The sequence below is a fragment of the Falco cherrug genome, chromosome 5 (assembly GCF_023634085.1).
Source record: "Falco cherrug isolate bFalChe1 chromosome 5, bFalChe1.pri, whole genome shotgun sequence".
Lineage (NCBI taxonomy): Eukaryota > Metazoa > Chordata > Aves > Falconiformes > Falconidae > Falco > Falco cherrug.
Window position 1 is genome coordinate 58,122,552 of NC_073701.1, and position 15,903 is coordinate 58,138,454.

General features: G+C 41.7%; 1 long non-coding RNA gene across 1 annotated transcript; it reads right to left on the reverse strand.

Annotated features, from left to right (window-relative positions):
• Nucleotides 1-608: 608 nt before the first annotated feature.
• On the reverse strand, nt 609-15,783 carry LOC129736108 (uncharacterized). The gene is made up of 3 exons (XR_008732278.1): nt 13,695-15,783; nt 4,307-4,363; nt 609-3,013 (listed from the first exon to the last, which is right to left on the reverse strand). It is a non-coding gene; the product is annotated as an uncharacterized LOC129736108 (long non-coding RNA).
• Nucleotides 15,784-15,903: the final 120 nt, after the last annotated feature.

Genomic DNA, 15,903 nt, shown 5'->3' on the forward strand with positions numbered 1-15,903 from the left:
TTATTTCCCTACCCAAGAGCACCTAGAATAGGCTGCTTCCTTTTTTTTTTTTTTTCTTTTTTTTTTCCCAGATGGGAAAGCTGAAAGGCAGAAAAATAAATTAACTTTGCCAAACCATCTGCACTTAAATTGTTCTGTCTTTAGTAAGAAATAGTCTGCTTAGTATTTTTGTATTTTTGTAGACAGTCCTTGTGACAACGAGAGCAGTTTTATCTCTACTATGCTAAAGCCGCATTTGAAGTGTCACAGATTGATCAAAGTTTTCAGCAGGGTTATTTTCCTGCACCTGGTTCCCAGCACAGTGTTTGTACAAGTCTTTGCACAGTCAATAACGCTGTTGTAGTTTGCCAAGGCTAGCAGCATCAGGCAATTCCAGCACAGCCCTACTTCATCGCTGTTTGACCCCGCTAAGTGAAAAGCAGCAAGATACTAGCCAGCAAAACATTTAAGCACACAATACTTTTAAACTCAAGAGTAGTCCCACTGAAGTACTAGTAACCAAGGGGTGGGCTGCTGTTGTTTAAAGTCAAGCAGACGCTGAACACCCTTGCGAGCTGCGGGCAGCGTGCTCCTCTGCGTCACCTCCTCTGCATGTGGGCCCTGCTCATGTGAGTAAAGTTCAGTAAGTGCATGCACGGTTGCAGGATTGAGGTAATCCGTTTTATCTTCGATAAACTGTGCTTTACCTTCAAAGATGATGTAACTAATTCAAAATGGTTGCATTATTACTCCCATCGGCTCAGGTCTTCCCAACCCTGATGCCTATTTTCAGGCTCAGAAAAAGCATTTCAGTAGTGTAAGGTTTTATAGACATGAATGTGAGTGGGCTATTTAAAATTGCTGCACTCAAAACCTGGGTGTAGTAAAACTGCTTTAAATTACGTAGTACTAAAGCAATCCAGACTGAAAAGAAACTAAGTCCTCCCAGTGAAGTGGACATTTAGAGAGTGACTATAATTACACAGATAAAAAGCTGAAAGCATGATTGAATATATGTCTAAAAGATAAGCTGTAATTCATATGAGAATTGGTCAGGGAACACATCAAAATTAAATTAGAGAGGAGGTCAGACTACTTGATGGCAACAGTATGTTTTGGCTTTGGGAACTTCGTGACCTGGCCAGTTACATGAGCCTAGAAATATATCTGAACAAGGAGCGACTCTCAAAATGGTGTGTCTAATTTGTGAGTGACAATATTCCCATTGTGAGTATTGGTGAGGTTTATTGATGCATAACAGCCATTTAACCATACATGAATCACGTGGCAGACAAGTGACAAGACTATGCAGTCTTATAAAATATCTCATCAATTAAACGATGAAGGTGATCTATATTTCAGTTTTATATATATCCCACTGAAAACACTGGCATCCCCAGACACCAGAAAGTGCCTTTCATGTTATGCTACTTTAGCAAGAAATCTGTTGTCTCTGCAGTGTTTCTTCCTGAAGCACTGGGATTTGCTTGGTGGTGGGAGAGCTCCGTGGAACGGCTTACTTATGTTCACCCACTTCCACCATGTGGTATCACACCACCAGGCTGCAGCAAAGTAAATTTAATGATAAGTAGCAATCTAAGACCTACCCTTAACATTGCACAGATCTTGCATGGTTTTTCAATCAGCTTGTTATTTTCCTACAGCTATGCAAATGTACTCTGTCTTGCTCCCTTAGCTCATCCCGTCCTCTGTTTTACATGATAAAAAGCAAAATATTTTTCTTTTACAAAGCACAGAGTTGTCAGCTGGTGCCCGTTGACAGCAGCACAGCTTACTGAAGGAAGCACTTGTTTGCCTTGAATTTGTCATTAGAAGAATTTAAGCCATATTCCATTATTGCTCCAGGTCTGTGTGCTTTGTGTCCTGAGGGAGTTGCCATTTAACTCTGCTTGCAGAGAGGCCTGTTGGCTACCTGAATACACCCATATTTGTGCAGATGAGCACTGTCTTCTCTTACATGGAATAGCCTCCCGTAACCGAGGACCCTTGTGTAATAATTTACACAAAGGGAGGCGGCAGAGGGTGGTAACCTGGCAGACTGGTGTCACCTGGGTCAATTTGGCTGTACTGATGTGAGGACCGAGGTAAGCATGATAGAAACCCAAGAGATTCCGGCTGGTTACTTGATAGCCACGTTCCTCAGTGCTGAATTCATTCTGCTGTTTATAGAGATGTGTCTGATACTGAAGACATATATGGGTTGTTGCACTGAAAGATCTTGTGGAGCTCAGTGAAAAGAGTAGGGGTGGGCACTATCCTGTAGATGACTTGCGTGCTGGGTTACTACAGTCTGTCTCACTCATAAGTGTTCTGGTGGGTTAAATTTTACAGCGTTATCTTCTCTGCACTGGAGGTGCTGTAGCTTCCTCTCACCATGCTTCAGTGGTGTCTGCTTGTTTTATCTGTCGGTGAAGTTCCCATACTTTGTACAGAAGCATAGGTCAAAGAAGAAAGCTGGGGAATGCTTAATGGAACATGTTACCTAATGAGTTGTCCTCTTTTCAGTGTTAACTTTTACAGACCAGTTAACTTCATTTTGACAAAATAAAGACCATTTCCTAAAAAGCTCAATGAAGCCATTTTTTCCCTTTGTAGCTAAGCCAAAATCACAAACCATCCAGTTGTGTGAACCCTATTTTACTGCTCCCATTCCTGATCTGCTTGGACCCATGACCTCCACCAGCAGCACCTCCTCTGCAGTGCTGCTCTCCAAAGCTCTCACACTGTAGGTACAGGCATTGCTGCCTTGAAGACAGGAAGGTCTGTTCTACCTTTGGTCAGTGAAAACTGTCACACAATGCATGGAAAAGTGTGGAGAGTAAGTGACATCACAGCATACTTGTAGCATCAGAGAGACCATGTCATTGTGTTGAAGAACATCACCAATTGTTTTATGTCTCCCCATGGAACGAGTCAGTTCAGATACACAGGTAATTTCAGCCTTCACCTTTTAAACAAGCGGTTTATACTGATAGAGGATCTCCTTCACATCTTCCTTAATGATGTTGACAGACTGTGGGGAAAAACAAAAGTCGAAAAATCGTTCATATTTCCTTGGAGAATTCACAATCACAGCTCAATGGGAAGAGAAATGGAAAACTCATCATCACATGTAACTTCAGATCTTTTTCTAGAATGCCTCCATTGAAATAGGATTATTCTCCAACTCCTCTCATCTCTTCCTTTAACAGCAGCAAGAGCTGTCCTGTACAAAAGTGAAGCAGGAAGCCACCAAACTGGACCCTGAGGCTTCAAGGCACTAACTTGTTGCCTGCGATTCCCATCTCCCAGCCATGCAAAAGTACACTGTTCCCCTTCTCTGTGTTCATGGTTCTTGCATTGTTTCTTTGTCAAACACATGTAGAGACACCAGCTTTTCTAGGAACCATCAAATACACCATCGAATCAGAGCAGAAGTCTCAGCATCCCTCCTGGAAACTGGCCAGCACTAGATGCCTTGAAAGAAGAATCAACCTGAAGTAAAAGAATTGGCCTGGACATTCAGGAGCTGACCTGCACGTAGTGGACGTTTCTTAACTCACCTTAGTTAGAGACTGAATTTCCTGAGGCTTCAGAGTTCATATCATTACTTCAATCACTGCTGTTCACCTAGGGAGCTCAGGAGTCAAGAAGTAAGGCTTGACAGAGCTGGGAGCTCAGAAGTGCCTCCTATTATCAGCATTTTAAGACTCCTATCATACTTTCACCACCTGAAAGGTAAAGATGACCGAACCTAGCCTTGTGCCTGTCGCTCTTGGAGATTCACAGCATTCCCCTTGCAGTCGTCCTCATGTGGTAAGGACAAGACAGATGAGAAAGTGCCACCACTTAAATTAATGTTTACTGTTACATGAGACAAGAAGGTGCAGAACAGCCGACATAAAACCAAGCTCAGACATTGTTGGTTGTTAAAGGCTCTTTCCACCTTTTGTTTGAAATGGCATGCATATTTTATGTGAATGAACAAGTTGAAACCAGCTTGATTACAAAACATCAAGAATAAAATAAAGTTTTATTAGTATTACTCACACTAGCCATGATTTCTGTGCCTTGCCAGGTGAGGCAAGCAGCTAGTTCTGTTCAGTCAGCAAAGGCTACTCTGTGAGAAAATTCAGGATTACAATCTGATCCTGATATGAACTTTCATTCTGAAGAGCAGCATATAGTTCAAAGAGAATAACACATGACCATGTCCCTCTGGCTTGCAGCAAACCCTCCTTCCCTGTCTGCAATATTTCTTGAGCTGAGCAAACAGGACTGGCACTGAGCATGGTGGGTTGGGGAGCAGAAAAGCTGGCTCACTCACCTTGCCGCCTCCTCCTCCTGCCTGAGCAGGGGCTTCTTTCATCGTGGGGAACAGACACTGGCAGTAAAGAAAAAGTCCTTTTGGTCAATTCACAACTAATAATTGGAGTTATAAACACACACACAGCTTATTTCCCTTCTTCATGTTTCTGTTTGTAGTAAGTACTGTTTATTAAACCTTACCAAGCTCCCACCCCTGTATTCACGGAAAGAATGTATTAACCAAGAATGCAATGGTATTTTGAATCAAAGCTAAATTTGTATTGGTATGTTAACGAACACAGCGATATGTCTTGTGGCCATCAGTGTTTCCACAAGGGAAAAACAAATCTACCAAAATACTCCAGAGAATCCCTAACCATGGATCCACTAATTTAAAAAAATTGAGGTCCTAGGAGAACTGCTGTTGATGGTGTTACTAGTCGCTTTTTCTGAAGTACATTCAACTAACATCACACATAAACTGTTTTACATTAGATTCAGGTAGATTCAGGTAGAGCTTCAGATGAAGGAAATGAGAGGATCATGTTTTTCAGATAAAATGCAAGCTCCTTCTTTCCCCTCATCTGCTGGAAAAGTAGCGCAGTCTGCCTGGCCCAGCAAGCTTTGGGAGCATTATCAGGGCTTACTGAAACACTCGCCAAGTTGGGGGGAATGTAATTATTCTTTCAGAATTTATTCCAAGTAAGCCAATTATAAGCAGTCTCCAATTCTCACTTTATAAAAAAAGATCTTAGAGGTAAAACCCCCTTGCTAAGCGCAGGGTGTTGGTTGTGGCTACACCGTCTCCGTGCCAGCCCTGTCCACAGCCCTACAGCAGTCACTGGGTCAGCATGTTTCCTGGCACCTCACAGGTCACCCAATAACCTCAAATTAAGATGAGTCCTCCCTTTTCAACCCAAGATTTTCAGTGCCACAATTCCTCACGGGGTATTTGCATATAACCTCAATATATTTGTCTGTCTTTTTAAACTTGTGTCCATTGCAGACTTGAAGAATTGTACTCACACAGAAGTCTAATGTTCAGAAAAATAACTGGGGGGGGTGGGTGGGTTTAAAAGTACAAGATTAAACAATATAACAAGGAAGCTTTCAACTGTTTAGTGATGCTAATGATTAAATGTTTAATGATGGCTAACTGCCACCTCAAGAGGCAGGCAGCCTCCTCTGCCGTACAGTGCAACAGCAACTTGGTGTAGTGCTCTCACTCACAGCAGGTGGAGGATTTGGGCCAGAAACTCATCACTGCTGTCACTTGTAACAAAGTGGTTCTCAAAAACATATTCCTAATCTAATCGAGCAACCTGGAACCCAACAGGACCGCTCATGTTAAGCATCTTCTCACTTAGCACAGGAGGTTTCTTGGTTCTTGCAGAACTGAAGTGACTGGTGTAACCCTGCCAGCCCTTCATACTGCCCTGGAGCATCAGCCACCTCAGGCCTGGGGGCCAGAGTCATACTTAAGCATTTTTCTAGACAGAAAATGAGACCAATACTTCTATCACTACAGCTTTCCACTTCTAGCAACAAGAGGTTTTGCATTTTGAAAGAAAATACTTCATTGGTCAAAGCAGCAAGATGATGATTGTTTTTATGGGATGGGCTCTTCTGACAGTAATATGCAATTGCCCTTAATAAACTATACTCTTTTTCCCGTTGTGTCCACATGACTCTGTTGAAACTGCGTTACTTAGTATAATTAAAAGAAGAGCTGGTTGTAAATGAGAAATTTCTAAGGGAAGATATGACAAGGGGAAGGAATAGACTGGCTGATTCTATTTTATTTCTTCAGTCAGTAGAAATGAAAGCACTTGCTTTAAGAGTTAACATGATAATCCTGGTGTCCAGTCACTTGCCCTTTGTACAATATTTTGAATGCAGGACTGAACAGGAGAGATAACTGAGTATGTAATTGTTGTTGCTTATTTGTTTACTTGCTCATTGCCAGTATCTATACTGCAAAGCACTTAAACACTTTACAAAGGAAAAAAAAAAAACCTATAAAATTTATGTGTCTTAACAATGCAGAACTAAGTTTTATATCAGTGGTAGGAATTGAATGATACTATTAAAAATGGCTTATTGGTTTTTGTCCTTGTTTTGAAGGCTGATTTAGGATAAACTGCTTCAATTTAAACCATACAATGTAGTCCTAGGATTGCTCCACTCATTCCCAGGAAGTATATGTTTAGAATGCAAAACTAATATCCTAGGAAGTATATGTTTAGAATGCAAGTTTTCCTCCACATTTTAAAAGTCTTAGATGAATACATTACACTTCTGTGAGACCTGATTCTCATTTGGGCCATTAATAATTCTGAATGGCTTTTTTTCAGCAATAAACATGATAAATACAATATTGAAAAAATAAATTAAATTGTTTGAATATTATTATTAAGTTTCAGAGCTGACAGAGATGGTCAGTCTCCTGTGAACTGGGCCTGGTGACTGCCTGAAATACAATCTGTGTCTGGCCAAAGCCATGCCATCAGGCTCCCCATCAACCCTCACGCAAAGCTGCCAGAAGATGAGGAATCATTTGCTTCACTTGGTAGTTTATCCTGGTTTTAAAAATTGTGTTTCATTTTCAATCTGAACATGCCTGGCTTTGGATTCCTGCTATTAGTTCTTTCCTTGTGCCTGTCCCTGCCAAAGCATTGATGAGCTGACCGAAGCGAGCCCTTTCTTGCTCTTTGCCCTATTTTTAAACCGTGTGCCAAATTCCAATATCAGTTTTATCATGGCTATACAATGAAATAAAATAATCCCTTTGTTAATTTCTTATTTCGTATATAGGAATTTACCTCAGCCCTTGTGCTGCAGCCATATACTGAGATATTTGTTAGGTTTTGACTCTTGTATCCCTTACATTGCCTAAATGTTATCACTTTTAAATCCTTTACAATGTTCCAACTTTTCAGGACATAGCTTTTCACACAGTTCTTTCTGGCTGCCTTATTCTTATCAGTGTTTATCACACTGAGAGTGGAACATCAGGTTTGATTAGCACTGATTTCACATTTACTTTCCAGGCCATTTAGGAAACACAAGAAGCCCCAAAGGAAACATCGGTTTTCAAAGGTGATTGTCTCACCAACAGCTACTTTATACAGCTCATCCAGTTCTTCATCATTTTTTCTGATCATTGACATGTGATGCTAAGTCAAGCACCTTAAAAAATTAGTACAGCTATGACGTTACCTTCTAAGAGCCAAGCCTGTAATGTCATCTCAGTTTTCTCTGATGAGACCTGTTTTTCCATTAGACTTTGTTGACTGGCATACATAACATTCACATTCTTCATTTAATTGTTAGCTGTTCTTTTGTGTCATTACTTTTCTCTGTGTCATCATCTGCTCCTCCCCACAGCTGAAGGTATGAGTGCCACGGTGAGGATGGGTGTATCAAGGCTTGTGCGCGTGGAGGCTGTAATAGCCTATGTGCAACAGGCAATTATCATTAACGAAGAGTTGGTCTGTGAACAGGCTGGTTGATGATGATTTGGATGAAGATACATAGTTGATTAAGTAAGCTTACCATGATCCAAAGCAGACTAGTTTTGCTCAGAGAAGCTCATTCCTTTCCTCACCCACATGATTATCACTGCTTAACTGCAGCTCAGCAGCACTGGAACAGATAGGCTTCAGGATGTCCATGAGGAACTCTGTTAGCACCCACGCTTGCCTTCCACGTTCCCGTTCCACTATAGGACCTCTTGGAAAATTTATTGGCTGATCAGCCAGTAAGTACAGAACCTTTCCTTCATCATTGCTGCTGTAGCTGACTGGCAGTCAGCACCCTGCAAGATCTCACTGGGGATCACTCTCACCCGGAGCAGAGTCTGCAGGAACCTATGGTCCCACTGACTTCCCCATCTTCTGCTCCACCGCACTGCAGCAAGTTACTCTGGTGGAAAGTTTCATCCTTTATACACCCTAGGAAGTAAACACAGACTTGCTGGGTCTGTACCTCAATCTGTCTTTTGTGTTTGAAAACATTGGCATGATCGTTTAAACAATGTTTGCCAAGGACTGATACTAGTCTGGGTAGTTTGTGTTTGCATGGGGCCCCGTTTTTACTTTTTTAGGTTTGGTGTAAGATTACCAGTTCTGCCTTCCTCTGGAATTTCCCTGGTCTGCCAGTATGTGTCTAAAATGAGCACTTCTGCTTTTTTAATGTTTTCATTCTTAACATTGTTATAGCATGTGTCTAGTAAACAGACTTTTGGGGGAGGGAGGTATTGGCCTTTGTAACTGCAACACTTAATAGTCTATAAACTTCATAAGCAGTGGGTTTACCCTCTACTGTTTGGCTGCCCTGATCATATCATGCCTGTCATTATCTTAAATGACTGCTAATTGCTTTCTACTTCCCTTGTCTTCCCTCTCTTTTTTTAAACTTAATTTCTGCTCCTACTCATCAAGGTAGGGCATTTAGCACAAGTTACTTCTTTATCTTTCTTTTCTAAATAATGAAGTTGTGATTTTTCTAGCCTTACAAGCTCTTATTGGAGGTATCCAAATAATGATTTCCACTTTTCCTTGTAAGAAAAAAGTTTTCTTCCTTTGTGAAATCGGCTCATTCACTAGTACTATGACCAGAGGGCTGGAGCACCTCTCCTATTAGGACAGGCTGAGAAAGTTGGGGTCGCTCAGCCTGGAGAAGAGAAGGCTCTGGGGACACCTTATTGCTGCTTTCCAATACTTAAAGAAGGTTTATATGAAAGATGGGGACAGACTTTTCAGCAGAACCTGTTGTGATAGGACAAGGGGTAACGGGTTTAAACTAAAAGAAGGTAGATTCAGGTTAGATAGAAGGAAGACATTTTTTATGATGAGGGCGTTAAAACACTGGAACAGGTTGCCCAGAGGGGTGGGTAAATGCCCCATCCCTGGAAACATTCAAGGTCAGGGGCTCTGAGCAACACAATCTAGTTGCAGATGTCCCTGCTCATTGCCAGGGGGTTGGACTGAATAGTGAATGCTGTACCACTTACCTGAAGGATGACGCACCTATGTTTAGTTAAAAGTCGGGAAATGTCCAAGGACCCTTATTGTCAACATGACGGATGTACAGACTGTTAAGTCCTTGGGTTGGTTATCTTTGGAAGGGACATTTGGTCTTAGATTCCTGTTGTACATGCAACGTGGTGAAGAGGAAGACTTTAAACATGGCTGCTAAGGAATAGAGTCTGCGCAGAGACAACTCCTCAAGGACATTGCGCAGGCACAAGGTATGTAAATGAATTCTCAGAATTGTAATGAATATGTAAACGATTTCCTGGAAAACTAATGAATAGGTATGAGTAGCTTGTATAAAGGAGGGACTGAAAAGTCCCTTCAGTGTGCATGACTTTGGTGGAGCGATCCCCCAGGCACCCAGCGCTGCCGGATAAAGACAATCTCCGCTCACTCGAATATTGGTGACTGATTCCTCAAATCAGGACTAGGTGACCTTTAAAGGCCGCTTCCAACCCAATCTATGGTATGATGCTATGATTCTAGTAACGGGAAATGTGTTTTTTCTGCCCATATTTATGACCCTGATGCCTAGGAAACCATCTCCAATGCCATGATTCATTCAAGCATTAAGTTCACACCCAAACTGCCTCATGCTGTGAGCACTACCATTTGTTTTAAGAAATGTAAGATGAGGCATCCCTGAAATTCAGCTGATAGTTCATAGCCAGCCTCCAGGTCCTCCAATAGAGACTTTCTCAATGGACCGTCACACCATTTCCTCTCCTTCTCAACTGTACAGAAAATACAGACAAGTTTCTATGGAGGAATTAAAACTAATTTTCTGGTTTGTTTGCTAGTCTTTCATTGATACCCAGCAAAGTCCCTTTCTTGAGTTTTACCAGTTAAAATGATGCATTCAAGGTTCTCTGCGTCCAAGTTGTTAATAATTTTTATACAGGTTACAGTATCTTCAAAACAAGTTATAGGGCCCCATGTGTACTTTTACACTATATTTATGATTATTAAATAGAATCTAGAATATTATTTTTATATTTCAGCCTTTCAAATTGTCTATGCAGGCTTCAGAAATGCTATTTATAGTACATTTCTTCTCATTAGTGATTTTTTTTTATTCCTCTTGCTCACTTCTTGCTGTTAATATAAATACAAAACAATATAGATGCCCTTGTAATGCATTTATTCTCAGTACCCTCTTCTGATTTCACCTTGGTTGCCAACTAGGAGGACTAATCCTCGTAAATGAAACCTTCAGACCACCTGCTGGAATACTGACAAATGCTCCACAAAACCCTCACCTCGCATTTGCAGCACCTGAGGGCCCAACAATTCATATTGTGTTTCTTCTGGGGGCTTTTCCCAGAAGAAAGGGATTGTCACCGAGGTGCTCTATGCTGGCCCTGAGACCCAGTAGCCAAACTTCCCGGAGCAGGGTCGCTCTCAGGGCCCCCACATAGGGCTGAAGAGTAGGATCATGGATTAACACTGAAAGGAGTTACAACAGCCTCTGTCTGTCCTTCATTACTTTGAGATTCTGTGTAGTTTCCCCAGAATACCAATTTGTTCTAATGCGTCAATGAAATCTCCCTATCTTCCATCCCTGTTATATGCTGCATTCTGCCCCAAAATAAGTAGTGCAATGCATTCTGTCTTCATGGTCTTTGCTGCAAGTCCTAATTAACTAAAATTCACGTTGAAGGCCTGTGGAAAGTGAAATGGTGTGTAAGAACAGTTAGTTAGTCAAACTTGGGAATACCTGGACTGAAGCTATGCCATTCTGAGAAAAGACATCCTTGTGGATGACACGTGCCTCATTTAAGTATTTTACATCTTAAGTGTTTTATTTTCTATAACACATATGGCACATCCACACATCATTTTGAGTAACATTGTCAGAGAACACAAGAATTATGATTACTATAATTATTATTATTATAGCTTAATTATTAATACAGCAAGAACTGCAGTGACTTAGATGGGTGGCTTTAAAAACATACACTAATCTGTCAAGTGTATCAAGATAATGGGCAAATTTTCCAAAACTGAGGCACCTGGGGAAAAATTTTAGGCATGAAAATGAGAGCAAGAACTTAAATAGCAGGGAGAAAACAAGGAAAACTTGAACTTCCTCCTCATTCTTATCCCAGATCATTATTCTCTCTCCTTTTCTTCTTTTACCAGGGAATGGCAGAATAGCAATAAATTAATAAAGCATTTACCCAACTTCTTGAGTCCTTCCTTTATTCTTTTTTTTTTTTTTTTTTTTTTTTTTTTTTACATTTCCAGCATATCTCTCTGAGCTTGCTATAGGCATGCTGATCAGTCCACCTTGCCTTCAAGTTTCCCTCTTGCTTTCATCCCAGTTTTCCTTTACTTTCCTTTAACTTTTAGGGATGTTCATTCCAGGGAGAGCTGGAGAAAAAGAAACACCGAACAGAATATTTAGAGCCAGAACAGAGCCTCTGCTTCTGCAAGTGAAAGTGCCAAGAGTAGGGGTTGAATGAATGGTGGAGCAGCATGCTGCTTGCTGTTCTCAGCATGCGTCCAGGATGCTGCCTGTCAGCGAGGGAATCTGTCAGAATCACATGGGAATGGTATTCGGCATTGCAATATGTATGAAAAAGATAATGCAAAGTTGCAAAGGATTCAGAAGTGCTTACCCTGAGGGGGAATGACATTTACAGACAATTCCTTTTAAACAAGGAGAACTTAACTTGTAAAAAATAAAAATATTTTTCTTTACAAGAAAAAAATAACAGTTGTCCCTTGCTGGCATTGTTTCTCAGCTAAAAATCATAGTCTATGTTTTACTTATTTCTACAAATTAGAAACAAATGTCACGCTGCACAGAACCTCCCAGGACATTGCTGAACCTGTCAAGTACATACCCATGGGTACATGGAGGCTCTCAGCAGTGAGTGAGCAGGTAAAACAAGTTCAGAAAAGTCCCTCTGGGTCAAGGTTCTTTCTGAATTATTTGTTCTTCTCTCTTCAGGTTCACATGCTTTGCTCTTCATCATTATTCTTCATCTTCAGAACCTGAACAGTCACCTTTCCTTTTGGAGCAGACCGTGCCTTTTTATTACACTGACATTTCTAAATGTTTTTACTGAATTATCATGATTTAAGCAACCCAAGGTACTAATCTTACCCTAGATAAATATACCTACTGTATTTTTGATGGATAGGTTGATGTTACCTGTGATTGCCATTTAGTAGAACAGTGTTCACTGTCTCTCCATCTAGACTGGATGTTTGCACCAGTTGCATTAGAAGCACATGTACATTTCATTTGGAGAACCTCTCTTTCCTGACTGAGACAGTATTAGTAACTTCATTTTAAGTGTTGGGTTTTCTGTTGTTGTTGTTTTCCTCTGTTCTGATTTCCTGGTTTTATGGACATCTATACAGTTTCAAGGAGTCATTTGATCTTACACAACTGTACACTATTTAGATGAGATTTTGTACTCTTTTTCTTTTCCAAGTGATTCTGATAAAATCAGAGTATTTTACCATAAGTATTACAAATGGTCAGAAATACCACCCAAGGGAAAACAAATGCAAATGTAAGGCTAACATTATCTGCAAAACAACTGCCACCTTTGTAATTTACAGGAAACTCATAATTATCCCAGAAATCAGTTGCATGTTGTTAATGGCATGGGAGGTGTTCATGCTGTTGTAGGTTTCACCAACTACGGTATCTCCTCTGTACAGCTACTACATGCACTTAAGTTTACACTGGAATTGAGACAGCTAACATTTTTATAAGGACATTCAATAATGAAGCTCAAAGAAGCGTATGATTTTCACTTTCAGAGATGACACTACCTGTGAAGTAAAAGGCTTAAAGTCTTACCAAGGATGATAAAAGGCAATAGCAATGGATACAATGGTGCAATTTATTTTGGTATAATAACATACATGGTATTGTTGTTTATTTGTGAAATAGAAAATATGTATCAAAAGGCATTTTTCATGCAGATGCAATTAGCAGCATAGTTACAACAGAAAGTCTGTGAAAGTATTTTTAGGAAGCTATTAAAAAGGGGAAGCACACCAAATTACATGAAAAAGAGGCATTCTCTTCTGAAATATGCTGAAATAAAATCCCATTTAACACTATTAAAACAAAATAACTCGGTAACTATCACAGATAGTTAAACCTGCAGAATTTAATAAGATTATGGTGAAATTTGACAGATTTTAGTAAGATTACAGTGAAATGTGACAGCTCAGGTAGTTCTGACAAAGTTTCCTGTTCTCAGCCAGATCAGTCTTTTAATTTCATATAGTACTGATGGCTGAAGTTTCAGGAGGTACAGGACTTCTTATACAACAAAATCAGTAATTACAGGTTCCAGATAAGAGAAAGGAAAACAAAAATGATGGAATACGGTAGTTACTCACAACAACCTACTGTCACTGGGAAGATACATCTTCTGACCCTGAACCACGGCAGACAATTCTTGGAGAAATGGTCTGCTAGAATTAAGCTTCAGTTTGTGTCTTACACTTTGCTGTGCTCTGTTAGAAAAACAATGCTCACAGTTACGCTGTCAGGTGCATTCAGCACATGGACTTCACACAGGATGCCTCTCTCGTAACCCTTTTCAAACCTTCAGCTCTCTTTCTTACTGGAACACAGCCTGTATTTCCATCACACTGTTCAGTACAATAATACACTTGAGTTAAGATTGATGAAGAATCACCCACGCAGAAAGTACTCTTTTAACTAGTAAGATGTATTTCCCTACCCGTGGCAGGGGGGTTGGAACTGGGTGATCTTTAAGGTCCCTTCTAACACAAACCATTCAGTGATTCTGATTGTATGTAACTGGTATCTGGACCTTTTCTGTTCAAAAAAGAACAGAAAAGTACAAATCAGGTGTATTCTTCAGTATAATCCTGTGTATTTATAAAGAACGTAGATAGAACCTGCTTTTGTTGAAAAAAGTAAAAAGCTACAAGAACAGGAAGGTTTTTTGCTAATAGTTTTCAAGACAGCCTTCCTTCCACATAGTTACCAGGAAGGCTTCAACCTGCTGGGCCCTGCAATCAGCTTGCACTCATAAGCATTGGCTTCCACTGTCTCTGGCAACCTTAATCTGAACCTGGTGTTAACCTCCTTCTTCTATTCAGCCTGAAAGAAGAATAACTAACATGCCAGCCCGTCTTACCCACCTGTACACAGAAGGCATGACTGACAGAAGCCAGCATTGCTTTCCAGCAAGACAGGATTTTTATAGCAACTTGCTGAAACCACTTACGTGCTAATAAAACTGGGAATTTATTTAAAGAAAAGATACTCCTGAAGATTGCATCTGCATTGATTTTTTACCTTGTCCCATTTCCTTTATTTACATTTGGATCAAGTAAAAAGATTTACTTTATTTACATCTGCAGAAAATAAAACCAATCTATTTTGTATGTGAATGTAATGCTGTTCTGTAGTGAGGCTTCTTGCTTTGGGAAATCTGATCTTTGCTCTCCTGGATGCACTCTTTGTTCTTTCCTCTATTCTTTCTCACACAACAGAGCATTGATACTGTCAGAGAAAAAGGAAATTGCACCGCAATGGATTTTCTCACCGCTAAACGATCACTAGAGAGAAGTTATGCAGCAGTAGTTTGGATTGGTTTGTGAGGATTGCTTTCAATTAAGCAATGATATCCAGTTTTGCAAGGCAGTTTCCTAGCTCTTGAGCGTATGAAACACTACCAGACCCCTGCAATGAAGGAATTTGATAGAACGCTTTTGTTGTGCCTTTTTAATCACCTGCTCCCACATCCGTTTGGAAGCACTTTATTATACGCTGGTTTTCTTGCAAACATTTAGAGACCATGTAACTTAGTTCACATGAATAGGGCTGCTGAAGTTGGCACAAAACCCGTGCTTTGGTGTTTATAATCTGTTTGTTAGAGGCTTTGGCCTCCCGCCCACAAAGAGACACTTGGTCGATACATTTGCTGCATCAGAAAGCCTTAACGTGCCGTTTAAAAGCAAATTCATGTGCATGTATAAATCTTGCATGGGTTTCTATCTCTACCTACGGTTCATTTCAGGATACGGTAAAGCTGTTTGCTGCGCTCGGGCCCGGCGCCTCGCCCCCCGGCCCCCCGACCCCGGTGGGGCACGCTGGTATTTTTAGCAGTTGCGCGGGGCCAGGCCTGAGGCGGAGCCCCCCCCCCCAGCAGCTGCCTTCGCCCCAGCCGCCGCGCCGGCTGCCCTTTACGGCCACAGGAACGACCCAGCCGCTGCGGGGAGGCGGCTCACCCACCCCGCCCCCGAGTGAGGAGGCCGCCGCCCGTAGGGCCGTCCGCAGGCACATCGTTAGGCACATCCACTTACTCGCACCGCCGCTCCCGCCCCCGCGCAGGCACTGGGGGAGGCAGGCGCCAGCTGAGCCCAGCCCTCCCGGCGTAGCCCACCGCCACGCCAGGCGCGTCGGGGCGGTCCGGGGACGAAGGCCCAGGGGCCGGTTCCCCGCACGGGCCACCGCCCGACCCCACTGTGGCGCAGGCCCCGCTGCGGAGGGGAGGGGGGCGGCGAGCGGGGGGTGGGGCCTGCAGCGGCGGGCCGCCGCTGCAGGCCCCACCCCCCGCTCGCCGCCCCCCTC